We start from the raw sequence: 12,135 nt of genomic DNA, 5'->3' as shown, positions 1-12,135 counted from the left end.
ATTGTCAGATCGGATCACTTTGTTTAGGTCACCAAGAGCATGGATGAAGACTTGCTGGTTTGGCACTATTTTTGGCGCGCATTGGTGCTCAGCGAGTTGGCCGGAATTATAGAAGTCTCTCGGCTTAACGAAAAAGTCTCATATTGTTGGAGTTATTTCCCATCATTGTGTCAGTCCAGTTGTGGGGCGAAGTTTTGAGGAACAAACGTATTCGTTTTTGGATTGATCATTTATCGTTGGTTCAAGTGGTGAAAAGCATTTCTTCAGGTTTGTTGCCAGTTTTAGCATTGTTGCATTATTTGGTACCAAAATTTAAGGTGGTACTTAAATTTTGGTTTAAGGCGTTGCATGTTCTCCGTTTGCAGAACAAGACAGCTGACGCTTTATCTTGTTCCGAGATGTCCACCCTTCAAGATCTTTATCCGGAAATTGACATGGATGGGCAATTATGCCCTGAGCGTCTATAGGCTATCGTCGAGAACAACTTGTAGTTACATATAATTACAATGGTTTGCACTGATGCATATGAAGTTGTGCTGTTCACAGCTGCTTTTTTAGTTGCCTTTTTTGGTGTATTGCGTTTGGGGGAGCTTGTTGCTCTCATTGCCAAAAAGCCTAAAGGATCAGAGTGGCAAGGCTTTGGATATCTCTCCATCCCCTTGGGGGCGAATTTTGCCCTATTTGAATAATTAAAGAGTTTAGTGAACGTCGTACATCTGGTTCACAATTTTTATTGCACTCAGATAGTTGACCTCTCATGGGTTTTCAGCTTTTAGAAAATATTTGTCGCAACAAGGTTTAAATACTTCAGATTTCTGTACACATTCTTTTCACATTGGTGCAGTTAAGGAAGTAGACACTTCGCGTTTGGGGGAGCAAGCCATTAAGCAATTAGGCAGATGGAGTTCCAACTCCTTCTTACGTATGCCCAGATTCACTGGGGACACCTCTGAAATGGAACTTTTAATAATATATTTAAAAGTCAGATCAAGAGCATCCCCCCAGGATATGTAACAAGAAGACACACAATGTGTTAGCCTTCAGAATTGTGATAAGGTTTGTTTGAAAGTATTGTTGACACTGATAAAGGCAGATTTGGAACAACTTTGGCAGCTATTTCCCGAGTGCATGTTAAGGTGCATTTAGACACAAAGATGATCGCTCTAAAGATGGCTTTTGAGAGATCATTTTGCATAAACTACTAATTGGTACTAATGCCTATTAGTACCAATTAGTAGTGTGTGAGCCGCTGGGAGCTGAATTTATTCAGAGGACCGCCTGCTGTTCTCTGAATAAATGCTCTTTGTTCTGCTGTCGGGGCTGACAGGTGAGAACAGCTGAGATAATTCAATCAGCTGTTATCAGCGGTCCCCGGGCAGAGCACAGTGTGTGGTCCGTCTTATCAGCTGTTCTGCTGAACGACGGATGAAGTCCATCTTTCGATGGACACTGAAAGATGGGCATATTTACATGCAACGATTATCGCTCAAATGATGGCTTTTGAGAGAATTTTGAGCGATAATCATTGTGTCTAAATGGGTCTTAAGTAGAGATGAGCGAGCACACTCATCCAAGCTTGATGCTCGATGGAGTATTAGACTACTCGAGATGCTTGCTACTCGAGTCGAGCACCACGCGGTGCTCGAATAAATTTTATTTCCCTTCCCCGCATGTTTAGGGCCATTTTTATCCAATAAACATGCAGGAAATGCTTTACCACTTCCTGCTGTGACGTGCCAACCCTCTGCACATCTACAGCAGTGAGTGGCTGGCGGGATCAGGTGATCGCTGAGTATTAAAGCTGTTGCTGCCCACGGTTCGCCTCAGACGCATGCTGCCAGAGTTTAGGGATAGAGCTGCTGAGATAGGGAAAGTGTTAGTGTAGGGATTAGGTTGTGGGTAAGCAGGTATCCTGACTACAATAACCCAACAGTCCTTCTTAGGACTACTCTCATTGTGTGCATTAGCATTTCGGCTGGCTGGGACCAGTAGTGCACCAATTTTCTTTTTCAAGCATCCCGGCTATATTCTGCCCACGTGTGTTGGTGTACGCTATGTACCCGTGTGTTGATGCTGTATTGGAGCGTACTGTATCTTCCAGTGCTATACAGTGGGTTAATTTTTTCTGGCCCTGCGCAGAGTCTCTCAAATCTACCAGTCTCTGTGTGCGGTGAATTAGCCCTAGTTCTCAGCGCTATACACTGGTTAAATTTTTTCTGGCCTTGCTCAAAGCCTCTCAAGTCTGCAAGTCTCTGTGGGCAGTGAATTAGCCCTAGTTCTCAGTGCTTTACAGTGGCTAGTAGAAACTGAGGCTTTCCGCAACATGATGGCGATGGTGGTCCCTCTGCACTCGGTCCCCTGTCGCCACTATTTTTCCCGGAACGCCATTCCCACCCTACACCAGCACGTCTCACGGAACATAAACCCTCACCAATGCGGTTACTGGGAAGGTCCACTTAACTACAGACACGTGGACAAGTGCTGGCAGGCAGGGACACTACATTTCCCTGACAGCACATTGGGTGAACTTGGTGGAGGCTGGGACCAAGTCTGACCCTGGGTCTGCTCACGTGCTACCCACACTGAGGATAGCAGGTCCTACCTCTGTGAAGGTTTCTCTGGCATATTATGCTACCTCCTTCAAACACCCCCCCTCCTCCTCCACCCCCTTCACCTCTTAATTACCATGTGTGAGCATGTCACCGGCAGTTGGTAGCTCGAGGCGCTGCAGCAATGTGGTGGGGAAGCGTCAGCAGGCCTTGCTGAAACTAATCAGCTTAGGAGAGAAGAGGCACACTGCCCAAGAGCTGTTGCAGGGTTTGACAGAGCAGACGGACCAGTGGCTTTCACCGCTGAACCTCCAACTAGGCATGGTCATGTGTGATAATGGGCGTAAACTGGTGGCGGCTCTGCAGCTTTGCAGACTAACACACATGCCATGCCTGGCCAATGTGTTCAATCTGGTGGTTCAGCGCTTTCTGAAAAAATACCCCCATTTGTCTGACCTGCTCAGCAAGGTGCGTTGCTTGTGCGCCCATTTCAGGAAGTCCACCACAGATGCTGCCACCCTCAGGACACTACAACATCACTTCAAGCTGCCAGTGCACTGACTGCTGTGCGACGTGCCCACGCGCTGGAATCCTACGTTGCACATGTTGGCCAGGCTGTACGAGCAGCTTAGAACCATTGAAGAGTACCAGCTGCAACGTAACCGGCGGAGTGGTAGTCAGCCTCTGCAGTTCTTCACAGAGGAGTGGGCATGGATGGCAGACATCTGCCAGGTCCTAGGAAACTTTGAGGAGTCTATACAAATGGTGAGCTGCGATGCGACCATTATCAGCGTAACCATCCTGCTGCTTTGCCTGCTGAGAAGTTCACTGCTAAGAATAAAGGCCGATGCCTTGCGGTTAGAACAGGACATGGGAATGACAATATGTCACTTGATAGCCAGACCACCCTCACACCTGTTTCTCAGCGCGCATTGGAGGAGGAGGAGGATGAGACTGCTGCCTACACTGCAGAGGGTACCCATGCTACTTTCCTCACATCTGTTCAGCGTGTATGGGCTGAAGAGGAGGAGGTGAATCATGAAAGTCATCCTCCTAGTGAGGACGGCGATGTGTTGCATACTGGGACTCTGGCACACATGACTGACTTCATGTTAAGTTGCCTTTCCCATGACCCTTGCGTTAGACGCATTCTGGCCAACCAGAATTACTGGGTGTTCACCCTTCTCGACCCACGGTATAAGGAGAACCTTTCCACTCTCATCATTCTCAAAGAGGAAAGGAGTACGAGAGTGATGCAATACCACAAGGCCTTGGTGGAAAAGCTGATGCTAAGACAACGCTAGCGGTAGAGGACGTACTTTAGTGGGCCAAGTAGCAGGGGAGGTGCGGGGATCAGGCAGCATGTCCAGTGCAGGCAGGGGAACACTCTCCAAGGCCTTTGCCAGTTTTATGGCTCCCCAGCCAGACTGTGTCACCACTCCCCAGTCTAGGCTGATTCGGAGGGAACAGTATAAAAAGGTAGTCAAGGAGTACATAGCCGACCGTACCAACGTCCTCCGTGATACCTCTGCTCCATACAACTATTGGGTGTCAAAGCTGGACACGTGGCTTGAACGTGCGTAGTATGCTTGGAGGTGCTGGCCTGCCCTGTTGCTCAGAGAAGGTGTTTAGTGCTGCTGGGGAGATCATCACAGATAAGCGTACCCACCTGTCAACTGACAGCGCTGACAGGCTTACACTCATTAAGCTGAACATAGGCTGGATTTCCACAGACTTCTCTTCTCCACCGGTGTAAAGCAGCGGAACATAAAGATTCTTTCAGCTGGAACAGGAGAACCATGCATCCTCTATCACCCCACAAAAAGGAAGAAGTTGCTTGGTCTATCCCTCTCTGATCTTCCTCCTCCTCCTCCTCCTCCTCCTCCTCCTCCTAAACCAGCATGTCATCACGCTGAAAAGCCAAATTGTCAGAGGGCCTAAAGACTCTGTTAAAACAATTGTTTCGGAGGGCTGCCTTCAGGCTCTGTTAGCAAATTAAGCAACTACGAGCTCTATATTTAAAAAATGTTTCAGGGTTGGGGGCGTGGCTTAACAAGGCACCGGCACGGCAGCTTACTTCTAGGCTCCGTCCGGTAAATAGCACTAAAAGCGACATTAAAGCATTCACCGGAGGAAGAGCAGCGCTTCCACTGCTGTGGGAAAGCCTCAGGACTCCGGAGATGTCAAGAAGGAGAGCTTCTAAACAAGCTCCGACGAGATTGGAGTCCTTTTTCACAGCGCGCGGCCCCGCATCAGTAATGGCCGCCGGAGAGACACCTTCTCCCGCCCCTACAAGTCCGGAGCATAATGAAAGCAGCGGGACTGTCAGAGATGGAGAAACGGAGGAAAGGGCCCTGCAAATCGCTGTGACAGCTAGCGAAAGCACCCATAAAGAAGACAGACGGTCAGACATCACAAGGTCAGTGCATAAAAGTAATAATATCACTGATCCTTCCCCACCCAAAATGGCGTCGGCCATGCTGCAGGGTATAAGCAGGACACCCACTAGCAGCCCTGCAAAACAAAAGCAAAGAATGCAGACAGAGGAGGAAATAGAGGGAGATATGCCATGCAGCAGTGAAAGCATAAGTGAAGGGGGGCTAACAAATCTCTCTGCCACCAATAGACCTGTCACCGAAATTTATATTAAAGAAGCAGTGATGGCCCTCAGAGAAACCATTCAGGCAGATATTCTTGTACTAACATCCAAGGTTAACTCCTCGGTGCTGGAAATTAACAATAAAATTGAAAAAAATGAAAAAAAAATGGAAGAGATGGTCGTCTCACATAATTCGCTAATTGATGCGCACTATGAGCTGGAGGAAAAAGTAACGAAATTGCAACTCAAATTGACGGACTTAGAGGATAGAAATAGGCGCAATAACATCAAGATAAGAGGTATCCCAGAAAAGATAACGAATGCAGAGATCTCAAATTACATCATGCGTTTTATGCAAGCTCTTCTCCCTAATATGCCAGACCACGATCTGAAAATTGATAGAGCTCATAGGTTGCCGCGTCCGAAATTTCTCGGCGAAGAAATCCCAAGAGATGTAATAGCCCGCATCCATTACTTTAAAACAAAAGAACTTCTTATGTATGCGGCAAGGAAAATTCAGCCATTCCCGCAACCTTACACTGACCTGCGATTATTCATCGACTTATCGCAAGCAACGTTAGAGGCAAGAAAGAATTTCGCAGAAATAACAAACGCCTTGCGAAACGCAAACATCCCCTACAAGTGGGGCTTTCCTACAAAGGTTATTGCAACTAAAGATGGCAGACATCATATCCTGTCGAACCCCAAATCCGCCATTGAAACGCTGATGTCATGGGGGATAACTCCCCAAAAAACACCTCATCCACATGCTAAACGTGATTCAAATATCCGCCAGCAAACCAACAAATAACACCCTTGAGTACCGCAAGGAATCTAACTATCTCTCCGGTGATTACAACTTACTACTAAAAGTAGTGCTGTTCCACCACAGCTGGACTCTCACCCCACGAAAAAATGCAAGTTCAACTTTGCCACAGTTTGTTCAAACTGTTCTACTTCCTCACTCTCTATATGTTGACTTATAGTCACACTTTGTGGCAGCTCAATGGAGCGTCAAACAAAGAGGACTGTGTTTGTTTTTTCTGTTTAAATTTTACAGGCATCATCTGGTTCTGGGAACTCCCACATCTCATCGATCATCTTCAGACCACAACACTATGGCTGTGAAACTACTATCAATAAATGTCAACGGCTTGAACTCGCCCTTCAAAAGAAGATGTGCATGGAAAGAAGCAATATCCCAAAATGCAGATATAGTATGTATGCAGGAAACGCACTTAATAGATAATGATTGTAATAGAATGTTGCACAAGTTGTACCCGCAAGTTGTTTTTGCATGCGCGAAAAAAAAACACGCTGGTGTTATGATTGCTTTTCGTGAAGGCATAACTTTCGCGGTGGAAAAGCAAATCTGTGATCCAAGAGGACGGTATATAATCTTAGTTGGTTCCTTAAAAGACCAAAAGATAACGGTAATTAACACATACGTGCCCAATTCCAGACAAATAAACTTTCTTAACAAGCTAAAAAAAATAATAGATAAGAATGTACAGGGACCAACACTAATGCTGGGGGACTTCAATCTAATCCCTGACAGTAACATGGACACCACTAGCCCCACAAGTAAAAGAAATGCCACATTGAATGCTTGGCTACATAGAAACGCTCTTTATGACACATTCCGGTGCATCAATGCTTCCGCAAAAGAATATACACATTACTCGTCAAGACATAGGAATTTTTCAAGAATTGATCTGTGCTTAACAGATAAGCCACTTTTAGCATCCATTTCAAAAGTGGAGATTGGCACCGCCTCCTGGACGGACCATGCTCCAGTGACTGTACTTTTAAATACTAACAATTCTTATAAGACCAACAAAACATGGAGAAACAATACATATCTAATTAACATCCCAAAGTATAAGAAAGAAATCCTAGAGGCCCTCACTGAGTTCTTCAAATTCAACGATACTCCACAAATAAATCCAACAACTCTGTGGAATGCCCATAAGGCATTTATGAGAGGCATTTTAATAAAGTTAGGCTCAAGACATAAAAAAGAAAAATCAAGGAAGATAGATGAACTACTCATAAAATTACACAAGATGGAGGTGGAGCTCCAGAGCAATCCTTCCATAAAGACACACAACGACATACATAAAATAAGATTGGATCTTCGCAGGAACCTGTTGGGTGACTTCGAAAAAGAAGTCAATGCCAAAAGAGCCAACATTTACACATCAATAAACAGACCATCTAAATGGATGGCCAATCTGTTAAAAAAGAAAACCATAAAAGCTAACATTCCCTACATATGGAGCCACCAGAATAATAAAATTAAATTAACGCATCCAAAACAAATAGCAAATGCCTTTTCGGCTTACTATAGCAAGTTATATAATTTAAAAGATGACACACAAACAGAACAACCGAATAGCTTATCTATTCAAAATTTCCTCAAGTTGGTTGATTTACCATCCTTGAGCACCTCCCAAACAGAACGCATAGACGAACCATTCTCATCCCATGAAATATCTAAAACATTAGAATCTCTTAAAAATAATAAAGCCCCGGGTCCGGATGGATACTCTGCGGAGTACTACAAACTTTTTGCTGAAACGTTAACGCCATATATGACAAATGTATTTAACTCTGTGGTGCAAAATGGGAGCTTCCCCCAAGAAATGTTGCAAGCAACAATTGTAGTCCTGCCCAAGCCAGGAAAGGAACCAAACTCTCCAGCTAACTTTAGACCTATATCCTTACTAAATACGGATATCAAAGTCTACGCCAAAACACTTGCCCAGCGTATTCTCAGAGTTCTCCCGGACATAATTCATTCGGATCAGATGGGATTCGTGCAGGGGAGGCAGGCCTCGGACAGCACTAGAAAAATATTAAACCTCCTGCATACAATTGAGAAAACGCAAACTTCTACCATAATGTTAACACTAGATGCCGAAAAGGCTTTTGATAGAGTCCACTGGGATTATGTTTTCAAAACGTTAGAAAAATTTGGGTTCGGTGAGAAGACCATACGTGCTGTGCGGGCCCTGTACTCTTGTCCAACTGCTAGAGTTCTGGTAGATGGTGTGATGTCGGACTCATTGCATATATCAAATGGCACAAGACAGGGGTGCCCGTTGTCCCCATTATTATATGTGATGGCTATAGAACCATTGGCGGAGCTGATCCGTACAAATCCTGATGTAAGGGGTGTCCCGGTGAACCACAGGCAGTATAAACTGGGACTCTTCGCCGATGATGTGATTCTTACACTAACTCATCCCTTGGAGTCCCTAAGATCTGCGTGTGCAATACTGGAGCACTTTAGCAAAATTTCTATGTATAAATTGAATGTGGACAAATCACTCATTCTTGGGTTAAACATATCAAAAAAACTGAGAGGTGAAATCCAAGCAGAATTCCCCTTTACATGGAAAGAAAAGAGCGTCCCTTACTTAGGAATAGCCTTGACCCCACTTATCAAAGATTTGGAAAATGCAAATTATACAAAACTACTGAACAATACGCAAAAAGAGCTAGATCACTTGGAATCACTGGGATTAACATGGTTTGGGAGAATTATGGCCTACAAAATGAAAATCCTGCCATTGATTTTATACTATTTTAGGGTTCTACCAATACATGTATCTAATTTCATGTTAAATAAATTGCAAAGACAACTAAACACATTCATATGGGGTGGTAAGAAACCCCGACTGACTTTGTCCATACTCGCGCTACACAGAAAAAACGGAGGAGCAGATGTACCTAATTTAACCGCCTACCTCAAAGCTACTATATTAAACCAATCCAAGCAACTTCTGCCCAATGACAGTTCCCTGGGATGGCCGAGCATGGAAAAAAGTTTCTTGGGAAACATCTCAGGCCAAGCAATAATATGTGCAATCTTGGTTGAAAAGCATCTTCACCCAAAAAAAGTAAAACTACAAATTCCCGAAGTACCTGCAACCTTGCGGGCTTTGATTGATACATGGAAAGACCTCTCAGAAAAAGCTAGCACATCTGAAATCAAGCGTAGAACCCCACTACCCTTAGATATACTGTGTTTATATATACCAGATATAGATATAAGACCTTGGACAACCAGAGGGGTAAAATGGATAGATGATCTTATAACCTCAAAGAAGAAAATTAAAGACTTCAAGGATATACAACTCAAACATGACCTCCCACTAAAAGAAAAATTCAACTACTTTAGAATATACTCCTTTTTGAAGGAAACATCTATCTACAAAATAATGCTCCCATCGTCACTCATAAGCAAAACCAACCAATCAGATAAAAAAACTAAATCTGATACAAGATTCTACTACGATATAGTAACTAATAACGCATCATTAGCAAAAAAAGCATATATGTTGAGTTGGGAGAAGGAACTAAAGAAAGAAATTTCGGAACTTTCCTGGTCCAAAGCTTTCACATTAACCGCCAAATCCACTAAAGGATTGGGGATTTTAGAAACCCAAACTAAAATATACATGAGGTGGTACTACACCCCATCCTTGATATACAGCAGGTCAAAAATAGGAGATGGGCTATGTTGGAGGTCATGTGGTGGTAGGGGAACGCTTTCCCACATTTTCTGGTTTTGCCCCAAACTGAAACCATACTGGGACAAGGTACTTAAACACATAGAAAACATAATCAATATCAAATTACCTAGAGAGGCGTCGCTGATACTGCTCCTGGTGGGAACTGAAGAGTTGCCAAAACCAATTAGACCTCTATTGGCACACTCAATAATGACGGCAAAAACTATAGTAGCAAAATATTGGAAGAAATCAGACCCCCCGGAAATAGAAGAGTTCAAGAACCGTATGGCAGATCAATATGCAAACGAAAAATGGCTTGCCCTTCGTAGCAACTCGTCTAAACAATTTGATGCTCAATGGGAGATGTGGAGACCCAAAAAATAAACACTGACGAATGTTATAGATCCATAGATGCCAAGTTAAACTGTTATAAAAATTAGTTAAGTATGTTCAGTACAGCATGAATAATTAAGATTTTCTTACTAAAGAGAAACTCTGTAACTACAACATTAAAAGATTCGTTTATTCTTTTTCTTTTTATTCTAATGAATATGATAAAACCATTACAAGACTGGTAAATACTTGGTGTATATGAGAGACTCATGTTAAAATATGTACGCCATGCTCATGATGTATTGTAATGTACATTACGTTTTCCTTTTCCTTATGTATTATTTTTTTTTCTTTACATGTTTATTCTCAATTTTGTAAAAATTTTACTGAAAATGTAATAAAAAAACCGATTATTCAAAAAAAATGTTTCAGGGTTTCACCTGCACTGTGGGGTACACCTGTACTCTTGGTACACAAATTTTTCCGGGCTTCGCCTATACTCATAGCAAACCAATTTTTCCGGGCTTCGCCTATACTCATAGCAAACTAATTTTTCAGGTGTTCGCCTATACTCTTGGTACACCAATCTTTCAGGGGTTAACCTATACTCTTGGTACACCAATTTCTCCGGGAGTCGGATATACTCTTAGTGACTAACTTTTTCAGGTGTTCGCCTTCTATTCTAGGTACACCAATGTTTCCGGGAGTCAGCCATACTCTTGGTACAGATATGTTTCAGGGGTTCGCCTGTACTCTAGGTCCAGAAATGTTTCTGGGGTTCACCTATACTCTGGGTACAGAAATGTTTCAGGGGTTCGCTTATACTCTGGGTACAGAAATGTTTCAGGGGTTCGCCTATACTCTGGGTACAGAAATGTTTCAGGGGTTCCCCTATACTCTTGGTACAGAAATGTTTCAGGGGGTCACCTATACTCTTGGCCAACAAATGTTTCAGGGGTTCGCCTATACTCTGGGTACAGAAATGTTACAGAGGTTCACCTATACTCTGGGTACAGAAATGTTTTAGGGGTTCGCCTATACTCTGGGTACAGAAATGTTTCAGGGATTTGCCTATACTCTGGGTACAGAAATGTTTCAGGGGTTCGCCTATACTCTTGGTACAGAAATGTTTCAGGGGGTCACCTATACTCTGGGTACACAAAGGTTTCCCAGCGCGGTGTTCAGCTATCTGACACAGACTCAGAATGAATTGTCCTGCTTTGCCCACTCTAATTTCTTCACAGTTCATGCTGTCCTTGTAGCAACCAAAGGAACCGTAACTGATTTAATGAGACTTTCACAGGGTCAGTGCATACCTGTGGTGGCAACTTTTGCTATCCCCCCTGCTTCAAGGCAATCTTTTGTTTAAGAATGGGTTGTTGAATTGTGCTGATGCTTAGATGTACCAGCATCCGAGTCCACTTTATGCCCACGTTTGTTGAGGGTGTGGGCAGAGGTCAAGGTCCTATGTGGGGTGCAACTCTGCCATGTTTGGCCACTCAAATTTCTTCATGGTTCATGCTGTCCTTGGAGCGATCAAAGGAACCGTAACTGATTTAATGAGGCTTTTACAGGGTCACTGTATACCTGTGGTGGCTACTTGCGTGACACCTCCTGCTTCAAACCAATCTTTGGTTTTAGTATGCATTGCTGCTTTGTGTAGATGTGTAGAAGTACTGGCATCTGAGTCCCCTTTATGCCCACGTTTGTGGCTCCTGACAATTTTGTGATGGAGGTTGCACGGAATTGGAATTATGATCGTACGTTAATTTATCAGCAATTCTCACCAGCATTGTGGGCTATCACCCACACTTTCAAAGAGGGTCGCTGCTAGGCCCAGCCAATCCTCCTCATCCAATACGCACTTATAAATAGACATGTGGGTGGTGTGGCTATCAAGCGAGCGTGTGGCATGAGGGCAGCTGAACGCTGCGCAGGGAAAAATTTGAGCACGCTGTGGACGCAGGCTTGTGCGGGGGATTGGACAGCAATGCCAGCATGTAACAGAGGAGAAGAGGTAGTGGTGTCCCCTGCAAGCGGTGATTGGCCTTGGTTGCACCTAGTGTGGTGCTTAGCTAAGATGTGCCAGTGTGTGTGCCTTGCTGATTATGGTCTATCCCAATTAAATTGCTAG

The sequence above is a fragment of the Eleutherodactylus coqui genome, chromosome 13, assembly GCF_035609145.1.
Source record: "Eleutherodactylus coqui strain aEleCoq1 chromosome 13, aEleCoq1.hap1, whole genome shotgun sequence".
Taxonomy (NCBI): domain Eukaryota; kingdom Metazoa; phylum Chordata; class Amphibia; order Anura; family Eleutherodactylidae; genus Eleutherodactylus; species Eleutherodactylus coqui.
The sequence above is the reverse complement of the archived record's forward strand: the minus strand, read 5'-3'. Positions refer to the sequence as shown.